Source organism: Epinephelus moara, chromosome 4, assembly GCF_006386435.1.
Source record: "Epinephelus moara isolate mb chromosome 4, YSFRI_EMoa_1.0, whole genome shotgun sequence".
In the NCBI taxonomy this organism is placed as follows: domain Eukaryota; kingdom Metazoa; phylum Chordata; class Actinopteri; order Perciformes; family Serranidae; genus Epinephelus; species Epinephelus moara.
In genome coordinates this window covers 41,959,108-41,970,652 of record NC_065509.1, presented here as the reverse complement: position 1 = coordinate 41,970,652, position 11,545 = coordinate 41,959,108, and the positions used below count along the sequence as shown (strand labels likewise).

The following is an 11,545-nucleotide window of genomic DNA, read 5'->3' as shown; positions in this document are numbered from 1 at the left end:
GAAGAGGCCATTAACCGTCAGATGACGGGGACGGTGAAGAACGGGCCAACTTATGAGAGAATCGCCGAAGGACTGACCAGCCGCGGCTTCCCTCCCACGTCACTGTTTACGTCACACGCTGAGCTACACGTTTTGTTACTTGCTCACGCCCCCCATTGCCCCGAAAAAGGCACATTCTGTATAAANTGAAGAACGGGTCGACTTACGAGAGAATTGCCGAAGGACTGACCAGCCACGGCTTCCCTCCCACGTCACTGTTTACGTCACACACTGAGCTACACGTTGTGTTACTTGCTCACGCCCCCCATTGCCCCAAAAAAGGCGCATTCTGTATAAACAAAAGTAGGTAGGCGGCATTTTGCTGCCAATGCTGAAAAAAGACTGATTGGGCTTTCCTGCAAATTTGCACAATTTTAATCCTGAAAAATAGTCATCAGTTACAACTCAGACGGGCCTCCACGTTGGTCGTCTTTTTAGACGTGGCTTTTGCTTTTCTGCTGTGGCAAAGATCTGCAGATCTATTTTTTACTTGTCTTATCTGTTTTATTATTGTTTCTTATGTTTGAATCCTGGTTCGACCACACTGATCATTTTGTAACTTTGTTTTTACAAACTTCCAGAAGAATTTCTGAGTCTGCTGCTGTTTGTGAAGACAAACAAGATCTGGCCGCTCCTCTCAGAGTTATTACTCATAAATTAAACTACATATTAGTGAAACAACAGAATAACCTACTTTCTGTTTTATTAAAGATTATTTAATGTGTTTCTGTTTCACTTGAACATGAAACAGATGTTATGAAGAACACAGACATTAGAGCTGAACACACCCTGGTTTTCCTCTGGCCTTCCCACTTCTCCCCAAACACCACACACACCCTTTCCTCTTCTCATCCATCCCCCTGTCTGTCCTTCCTCCCTCCACTCCCTCATCATCATCGTCAGTAGCAGCAGCAGCAGCAGCAGGGTTAGTGCTTCACTCTGACTTCCACTTTGCTGCCACAGAGAGACGTTTAAATACAGATTTTAAACAAGTCTCATCAAACACTTGAACCTTCCAGCTATATAAATGTGTCTGCAGTGACGGCAGCACTGGTGACACTCAGTTTGACATCTTCATCATGTTTACATTTGTCTACTTCAACAACTCATCTTCACCATCGACTGTCACAACAGCATCTGTCAGGAAATCTGAATCTGGATGATTGCGATAGGGTGACAGACCTGTCAATCAAAGTGAACGTGCTGCCAAACAAAGCTCTCTGTGAGCAGCAGTGACTGAACGACCAGAGGGAGGAAGGAAGAGAGGAAAAAAGTGACCTTCAGTCTTCACCTCCACAGAGGATAGACAGACAGACAGACAGACAGACAGACAGACAGACAGAGGGGGGATGACGGACAGGAAGTGAGAGCGAGGAATAAAAGGAGAGAAAGAAGAAAGCGAAGACGTAAAAGTAGGAAAGAACAGAAAGTGGAGCGAGAGGAGAGGAAGGACAAATAAAGGAGAGGGAGAGCGGGTGGGCGTGTGGGGCAGTGTAATAACAGTGAGTCTCTATTGTGACGAACAGAGGGTCGATTGTTCCAGAGCTGTGACTGGAACCACACACTGAGACACACTGGGAACACTGGGAACTCTGGGACGCACGCTGACGGTGTGAGAACACACCAAGGCTCTGAGTCCAAAATGACTGTTGTTTCTGTGGTGCGTTCAGGTGCTGTAGGATCTTCAGAGGTTGTTCCTCGGTGTTTGTTCTTTGCGTATGACTTTTAAGCATCAAGTATGGGATGTCCAGAGATTTACATCAGCACGTGAACACACCACACAACAAGCTGAAGAGAACATCACCACATCTGCTGCAGCTCTGATCCAAATTTGCTCATGCACATCAGCCAACCAGCAGCCATCAACAGAAGTCAGCTGCTGCAGCAACAACAATAACGACAACTATTATTTGCTCATCAGCAGCAGTAACAAGTTACTGTCATGAAAGGAGCCTTTAAACAACTTTAATTCTCCTCACGTCACACCGTCAGTATTTAAACGCTTGCAGAAACAGTAACACAGAGATGCTGTGTTTAAACAGTCAGTCTGATGCTACAGTTTGGAGGGATTCACTCATCATCAACAGTTAGCTTAGCATTAGCCACAGTGAAGCTGCAGCCTGCATCCAGAGGCTGAGCAGCTGCTCAGAACAAACTGTGGAGTCTTCATCCTCGTTTCTCTACACCTCCAGCATCGAGCTAACAGTCCACAGAACTCACATCAGCTGCATCAAACGAACCAACTCCCTAAACATCAGAGTGTCACTGTGATCACTGACAGCACTCGCACTACCACTACTGCACACACTGAGCGTAATCTACTCAGCTGGTTGCTATGGCTGTATATTCCATGTGTCTTTATTCATGTGCAAGTGTTTGTTGAACAGGTAACAGGCTGCAGTGCTCTCACTTGTATTCACACAGTGCAAATGTGCAGACACAAAGTCAATCACAAGTCTACCACTTCACGAGAAAAGACGTCTGAGATACGACGTTAAATTATGGCCAGAGAAGTGTTTTATTCAGAACATGATGATGATGTCACCGTGAAGATGATGTTTGACCTTTTGGATATAAAATGTCATCACTTCATTATTTTATCCTGTTACACAGTTTTGTGAAGTTTTGTCATAATTAGTGTATGAATTCTTGAGTTATGGCCAAAAACATTCTGTGAGGTCACACTGACCTTTGACCTTCAGCCACAACATCTAATCAGTTCATTCTTCAGTCCAAGTGAACGTTTCAAGAAATTCCTTTTTAGATGTTCTGGAGATATCGCTTCCACAAAAATGAGACAGACAAGGTCACAGAGACCTTTGACCAGCAAAATCAAGTCAGTTCATCCTCGAGTCCAAGTCAACCTCTGTGCCAAACTGAAGATATTCCCTCAAGGCTCTCTTGAGATAGCACGTTCATGAGAACGAGACAGACTAGGTCACAGTGACCTTGACTTTGACCTCTGACATAGGACCACCAAAATCGAATCAGTTCATTCTCGAGTCCAAGTCAACCTCTGTGCCAAATTGAAGAAATTCCCTTATGGCGTTCTTGAGATATCGTGTTCACAAGGATGTGACAGAAAGACGTTCAAACGGAAGGACGGACAGACAACCAGAAACATAATGCCTCCAGCCGTGGCTATCACCAGCACAGAGGCATAGAAACTTTAAAATGCCACAATTCAGTTTTAATTTTCGATCACGACAACATTCAGAGCTGATTACAATGTCTGAGTTACTGAGGTGCTCTGGGTGGTTGCTAGGGTGTTACCAGATGGTTGCTAAGGTGTTACCAGATGGTTGCTAAGGTATTGCAAGTCGTTTGCTAAAGATTATTTCTGTGATATCCAAAACGTCTGTTTGCTTTTAAATCTGTAAAACTACTAATCAGATTACTGAGCCGCACACGATGATACATCACTGTGTGTGTGTGTGTGTTTGCCTGATTCAGATGAGTAATCAGCATCATCAGTGACATAATCAGACATCAGTGAAGTCTGTTTTTTCACGTCAACCTCCTTCAGAGTGCTGAGGAGAGACACAAAGTTAAGCTGATGTTTGAGACAAAGACGTCCTCAGGTGATGGACACACCTGTAGACAGCCGAGCTTCATGAGCACAGACACAAACCTGCGGTCTGCTCCTTTAAGTGAAGCAGCGCTGACGATTACATCACTGCACTCTGTTTCTGGGAGTTTCTGAAGAGGAAGACATGTTGGTCCGACTTCCTGTTACTGTTCGGGAGAACACACACACTCACAGGATGGAGTGTGTGTGTGTTCTCCTGAACAGTAACAGTGTGTGTGTGTGTGTGTGTGTGTGTGTGTGTGTGTGATGTAACTGCTGTTGTAATCAGCTGATGTCGTTAACACTGTAAATGATGTGAAAACTTTTGTGTTTGACAGTAAAGCTGCTGACTGAAGGATGACGAACGCACCTGCTCGGGCAAAACAGGACAGAGTCACACCTCATGTAGTCACTCGACACAGACACACTGACTTCACTCTTAAAGGGTAACCTCAGTATCAACCTGGACCCTATGTTCAAATGTTTTTGTGTTTACGTGACTAATGGGAACAAACATCTTTTGAAATTCATCCAGCATTGAGCAGCCGGCGGCCACAAAACAGGCTGTGGTGTAACCACTCTGGGCATGTTCGTACCATCAATTTAAAGTGTTTTTGTCACTGACAGGCTCAGATTGTTATAATAAGTGTCTGACAACATTATGGAAAGATCCCTACAGAGATAGACCCTTTTTTAAAGAGTAACATTTTGTTTAACCAGAGACGGCCCTGAAATCACCATCACCAAACCCACCAGACTCCATTTAAATAATCAGTAATTTTATCATCAAAAAACACATTTCATTCAGAGTCAACAGAAATAAAATAAAACTCACAAAAGCCACCTTGCTTCATCTCTCCACTGTTCCAACAATCACCAATTCTGGTTTGGTCTAATTAAACCTTAACTCACCCAGTTAGATGTGAAAACATGCTGCTTCTATACACGCTAAAATTACTGTTTATTTAAATGGAGTCTGGTTGGTTTGGTGATAGTGAGTTCTAGTTAAACAAAAAAGGATCTCACTCTTTAACAAAAAGGTCTATCTCTGTAAGGATCCTTTCATAATGTTGTCAGACACTGAATAACAATCTGAGCCTGTCAGTGACAAAAACACACACTTTAAGTGGACGTACACTGACGGTGCTCAATTGCCCACATGGATTACATTGCTGTCTGTTTTGCTGCTGCAAGCTGCAGTGCTCTTGCTCAATACTGGGCTGATTTAAAATATATATATATATTGTTCTTATTAGTCAATTAGACACAAAAACATGTGACAATAAGGTCCAGGATGTAAAATACCATACTTACCCTTTAAACTGAATAAAAGTTGGCATTTTTCATGTCTGAAAACCACTGACATGTAACATCTGTGCACTGATATTTGACAAATATGTTGAAACTTAATGTATGTTTATGTTTTAAAAACGCTGTGGTGAACGTGTGGTTATGATTAGGCACTATAACCACTTGGTTATAGTAAGAAAAAAGATCACGCTTTGGCTTACAAATATCCAGTTGGTGCCGCAGTAGTCGTGTTGTCTTGCTAAATGACCATCAGTTTTGTCTTTTGTTGGTTTTGAATAGTGGTCTGCAGCTCGGCAGCAGTCTCACCTAGGCCAGCCGTCTACCCTGCGATGTCCTGATGACAAAGTCAGCTTATATACATGTAATCAGAATATGTCACTTCAGAAATATGATATGATATTGTGTATGATATATTACATATCCGTGGTTTGCAGAAACGTAGAATGGCAACATTTCTTCTGGCTAATGAGTTTCTGATGAAGACAGAAATAAAAGTGTTGGGAAGTTTGTAGAAAAGAGTGTTAACAGATCTAATGAGTTTACATCGTGACACTACGGCAGTATCAGCATGAAAAATAATATTTAGATTGTTTCTGATACCTTGCGTCATTGTGGATTTCCTTTTGTTCATTGATGACTTTTGGTCCATCTGACTCATCAGACTCAGTGACATCACCACACTGACATCACCCTGGATCAGTTTAAGAAACTTTACTGACAAACCTCTGGAAAAACACATCCATATTTGGAGCAGCTGTGAAGGACGAACTGCATTGGGTAACTTTTATTTCACTGAGTTTAAAATCAATCAGTCAGCTCACCACTCACTCAGGTTCTCCTCTCAGTCTCAGTGCATCCACTCTGCCACAAGATGAAGAATCTCACTTCAGATTTATTGTGAAGTTTCAGCTTAAACAGGAAGCAGAGTTTCCTCTTTGCAGGATGTTTGTGTTGCGTGTGAACGCCTCAACATCTCACTGAAAGTCTATTCTGCTCTGAGGCTCAGGCAAACTCTTCATCACTATCATCATCATCCTCATTATTATCCAGTGTTTTAATCTGACAATCAATAAATGTTTGGTGCTATAATTATATATCAGAGACAATATAGGCTGCATTAAAGAAGTGTTTCACCACTGGAAAGATGCTCTTTTCATAAAACTGGGCCGTCTGTGCAGGAGGAAGATGCAGATACTTTTAAAACTGGTGCTACAGGACTGGAGACAACGGAGGAAAAGAGCTGCAGCATTTGCTTTTGCTTAATAGGTAGAGGACCTACAACTACCAGAATGCACTGCACCGCGCACCAGCTGGTGGGTGACATAATGTGAGGTTGTCTGTAATGGGAGCTTGGCCGTTGTCATTAGGGGTGGGGGGAAAAAATCGCCACACCATAGTATCGTGATATTTTGCATGGCGATATTGTATCAAGACAAAGACGCCAAGTATTGATCTTTTATTATATGCGTTATTAATTTTTGGAAATACACACTTAAATATAAGTTTTGGTACTTTCGGTCCACTAAATGGTGCGGATGTTTTTTTCCCAGTGAGGTCAGTAGATGTCTCATGTCCCGTTTATACGACAGCGATTTCAACCAGAAATGGTAAACTTAAGTTGCGTTTTGGCCGATCGTTTACACGACAGCAGCATTTTGGGTGCCTGCAAACACAACATTTTAAAAACGGGTTCCAGAGTGCAATTTTGTTGTCATGTAAACTTGCAATATGCAGTTCCTCTGAAAACGGAGACTTTTCGCACATGCTCATTACGGTTCCAGTCACTAGGCATGCGCGAGAAAGTCAACCATCACAACAACAATGGCGGACTCCCGAGCTCTGTTTGTGCTGCTCACCCTGTTGAATTTATTTATTTATTTACTGTAGCAGCTCCAGCTCATTGTCCGTCCAGACAAACGTTCGTGCGGTTGCCATTTTGTGTGTCCATCATCACCGCTCTGTAGAAGGAAGTGCATGTTCTCAGGCGTGTGTTGTTTCATTACAAAGTCACACCACCAACTACTGGCCTGGCATGTGTACTACAGCGTTTTCAGTCATTTTTGCGGATCCGTGTGCACGGTGATTGTTATCTAAACGTTGAGAAACAATTCCATCACATGTCTAACATAGGTGTCAACATTCAGGTGAACAGACTGAAAACTGATGTTGACAAAGTTTCCCTTTGGGGAAATTATTTGCAGTTGGAAAATAAGATAATATATCGCAATTCATTTTATTGCAATACTGAGCATATTGCAAAAATATCGTACCCTGGGTCCACTGTCCTTCCCTCCCTACAGATCACCTGCATTGTTAATGACACAGAGCTGGTTGAAAATGAGCAAAGTGTCCCTTTAATGTCTCTGCTGTTATTGTGTACAGTTATTTTAAGCAATGATCATAACTGCTTTATATTAATATTAATGTACAGTTTATGCATCTGTGTGACTAAGATTTTTTACAAATTTTTTTAACAAAATACTGAAATAAAAAAAATAAATGTGCAGCCCAACGTTAAGTCTGTAATAACTCTTCAATTTCAATGACTTCTTAGTTTTATTTTATTTATTCTGATTTGATTAACTGTCCAACGTCTGTGTTTGAATAAATCATAAGGTGCTGGGAAAAAGAAATACTGAAAACGCTGTCAGGCGTGTTTTAGGTCAACATACAGTCATCTCTGTCTTTTGGATTCATGGAAAAAATATTAACACAAACGCTAAAAATAAATGTTCAGTTCAGACCTGCAGAGACCCTCCAGCTCCACCCTGCTGGATCTGACCACCACAACCGGTCTGCAACTGGTGTCACAGTTTCCTCAGACAGACTGAAGGTTTAGAGGAACACCTGCAGCTCACACACACCTCAGCCCCACCACACACACACTTCACAGTTCACACACACACTCACAGGTTCATTGTAAAGACACGATCACAGATATCATGATAAAGACCCGGCTGCTCTCTGTCTCTGAATTATTCATGTTTCACATCAAAGACGCGTCTGTGCTCCAGTTTGCGCCAAAACTTCCTCTCTGCGTCACTCTGTCACTTCACGCTGTCACACAGAGGAACCCAAAACTCCAAAAACTCCAGAACTCAGATCCAGAGAAGAAGAAGAGACCCTGTCAGGACTGTGGAGGACAGACAGCAGGACGAGCCGCTTCCTGCAGGACTCACAGACCAACTCACATCCAGTCCGCTTCAATCACACTCCAAACATTTACAGAGACTCACCTCTGATCCGCTCTGGGTCCTGGTTCTGGTCCCGGTCCTGGTTCTGGGTCCTGGGTTATGGGTCCTTGGTTCTGGGTTCCGGTCTCTGTCCCAGTGAGTAAGCCAGTAAAGTCCGGAGCCGCTCTCAGTCACACTGGGAACTCTGGGAGGAGAAACTGCGCTCGGCTTTGAATGACGTCAAGTTATACACAATAATGACCGCTACACGTTCCGGTTAGAGGTTTCAAAATAAAAGCCGAGCTGCCACAAACTGCTTCCGGTTTGTGCCCAAATAAAATCCACATTGATGAGTGTATGGAAAGAAAGTATGGTCAAAAGTATTTTGGGTGTGTAAACATATCAGAATGTATGAAAACGTTTTGTATGAACAATCTTCTAACCAATAAATAAATTGAACTGCTGCATTCTTGATTGATTGATTGATTGATTGATTGATTGATTGATTGATTGATTGATTGATTGATTGATATCCCACCAGAACAGTTTTGGGGTGAACTGATCTCATTTTTTGTCACTGGAAAATAGTCCATCCATCCATCCATACATTTTCATCCTCTTATCCAGGGCCGGGTCTCAGGGGCAGCAGGCTGAGCAAACCGCCCCAGGTGTCCCTCTCCCCAGCAAAGCTTTCCAGCTCCTCCTGGGGGACCCCGAGGTGTTCCCAGGCCAGATGAGATATATAATCCCTCCAGCTTGTTCTGGGTCTGCCCCGGGGTTTCCTCCGAGAGTCACCCCCTTAACATGGTGGAAGGGTTTTGGGTGTCTCTGTGAACCTGGGAGCTGTGTTGTCCAGGGCTAACAGCCCCTGGTAGGGTCTCCCAAGGCAAAGTGGTCCCAAGAGAGCAGCCAGACTAGGAGTGGTTCAAGAAGACCTTGATGAAACGGACCTTCTGGACTTCGAGCACCTCACCCGGTATGGGGACACTGAGGCCCCTCTGGAACCAGACCTGGGAGGGGGGCTCACCAGCAAGCGTCTGGTGGCCAGACCTTGGGCCAAGGGGCTCGGTCGGGCTCAACCTGAAGAAATAACGGAGCCACTGCCCTGTTGGCCCACCACCTGCAGGGACAGGAATCAGGGTTTGGTGCATTATGTGCCATGTGGCAGGCGGGAGTGGGGCCCCGGGCTGCTGATCCCTGGCGTCACAGACTGGAAAATAGTGATCTCTGAGGTTTGCATATACACATCATATTTGCAGCTGCAGCTAAAATATTATAAAATAATATATTTGCCATGTAGCACCAGACTACATCGTTCTGCTTGTGGGTGAAAAACATTAAAAAAGAACTCAGCTGTGTGTGTTAATCCCAAATTTACAGCAACGAATCAAACCTACAAGTACAACTTTTGTCCCGCCTTTGACACTACCTTCTTAATAACCAATGGGGATGCTCAGAGTAACCTTTTATTTGGCCACTCTTTCAGGAATATCATTTCCATATCCAATCACAGAGCTGGCGGGGCGAGCCTTCTTTGCTGTGAGTCTGTGGCTGCGTTCAAACTTGCTTGCAAAATAGCAATATGGGGCACTGAATTAGTTGAATTTACTGTTTATCAGACCACAAATGAGACACGTATTAACTAGCTATTGCACCTTGTGCTCCCCCTGCCTCTGCAGGGCTCTCATTTGTAAAACAGTACGCAGGATCCATGTGAAAAATAAAATGGCATACACCAATAGACATTTGACAGTTTCTACAAAGAGGCTTCCACCTCACCATCTGCATTGCCAATTTCCCGTGTCCAACATGTTCATAAGCGTGGGTCTCCCATCAAGTCTGTTTTTATAGATCACAACTTCTGTGTAGGAAGTGGCGTACGCCTCTTTCAAGCCTTGTTTTGTACGTATGCAATGTTTATAAATGAGACCCCAAGAGTCACAGCGAGCTGGGGGCCCATGGCAGCACTGGCCCACCTGTGTAACAGCAGCAACAGAAAGTTTGCAGATCTGGCAGGAGTCAGGGCAATCCAGGATCAGGGCCCCAGTGATGGGGCATGCGCTGGCTGAATTCGAGTTACTACAGTCGCTGACTGTGGGTCTGTCTCCTGAGCTGTCGTCCACTCTCCTGCAAAGTAGTTTCCAAGCCGCAGGGAGTGAGGTGAAAGGACCGCAAGGTGTGCTAGCTAATTCTTTTCTCATTTGTGGACAGATATCAGTAAATCCATTAAATTTAGTGCTTTCATATTTTGGATGGACCTTCAGTCAGCAGCTGTAGCCGCTAAAATACAGCCAGGGTAAGACCCAGGGCCGGGGCTGACCCTCCTGATTAGTAGTAGTCTCGTAGCGGCGGGGGATGAGGCACAGGGACTGAATGAATGCGCTCATACTTAGGACTCCTGTGTCGTACTGATACTAATACGCAGAACTCTGAGCAGCAGTTGGACACTGCGTCCTGTCCTCTGTGAGCAGTAAGAAGCTGGACAGTTTCCTCTTCGCTGCCCAAACAACAATCAGAGCTGTGCAGACAGGAAACAGGAAGTGCCTGAGACAATACAGCGCAGAGAGGATCCGGAGTTCAGCTACATTTTTCAGGCACCAAAGAAGAAGGAAGCAGTCGCACATAAAGTTTCCTGATCACCGCAGGAAAAACACCCTCAGCAGCCGCCTGCAGGAACTCACTGCAACACATTCAGAGAGCTGATCGACCTGCAGACGACTTCGACCACCTCGGTTTTACTTCTCATTTCATCTCAGACATTTATTTATCACTGCACAGCTCGCAGGTTGGAATCCCTCTTACACATTTTCACTGTCACACAACACAGAAAATAAAATCCATCTGGCTTTCTGTCACTTTAGTAACAACCCAACATGGTTTCACATAAATCATTAAAGACTTCAGAGGATAACACAAATGTCAGCATCTAAACATCTTCAATGCATCACATACTGAAGTGAAGGTGCCTCCACTGGTACAGAGGTTTTCTCTCACCTTGTGTTTGACATATTCAAACATCTATAGCGCCATCATGTGGTGTGACACAGCTGATAACTCATGAACTGTGTGGTAAAGACAGTTCTCTCTGCTGTGGCTTCTTTCAAGGCTAAAAGTAGATTTAGTTTACGAGTTGTTTATGATTTCAGTCTTTTATTCTGTAAAAGCTTCTAAAGCTGCTTTAAATACTCAGATTAAGATGAAATGATCATAAAATCAGAAACTTTAAAGGGTTAAACAGCTGAATTTGATTCATGATTAAGGAACTTTAAATTACCTTAACTTAAAGTTTAAGTGAGCTGTCCTCTAATGCAGTGGTTCCAAACCTTTTTCCTGAAGAGACCCCTTTTCTTTTATATCACTGAGTAAAGTGACGACCCCCTGACCAAGTGACATATTTTATGGGTATTTCATATTATATTCAATGCACACAATGGCATGAAGAACACGTGATTGA

At 43.6% G+C, this 11,545-nt stretch overlaps 1 protein-coding gene across 1 annotated transcript in view; it reads right to left on the bottom strand.

Moving 5' to 3' along the window:
• Positions 1 to 8,294, bottom strand: part of arap3 (ArfGAP with RhoGAP domain, ankyrin repeat and PH domain 3) — a 45,580-nt gene extending 37,286 nt beyond the window's left edge. The window contains exon 1 of the mRNA XM_050042329.1: positions 8,155 to 8,294. The gene's annotated coding sequence lies outside the window, so the exon portion shown is untranslated. The remainder of the gene's footprint in view (positions 1 to 8,154) is intronic.
• Between the last annotated feature and the right edge of the window lie 3,251 nt (positions 8,295 to 11,545).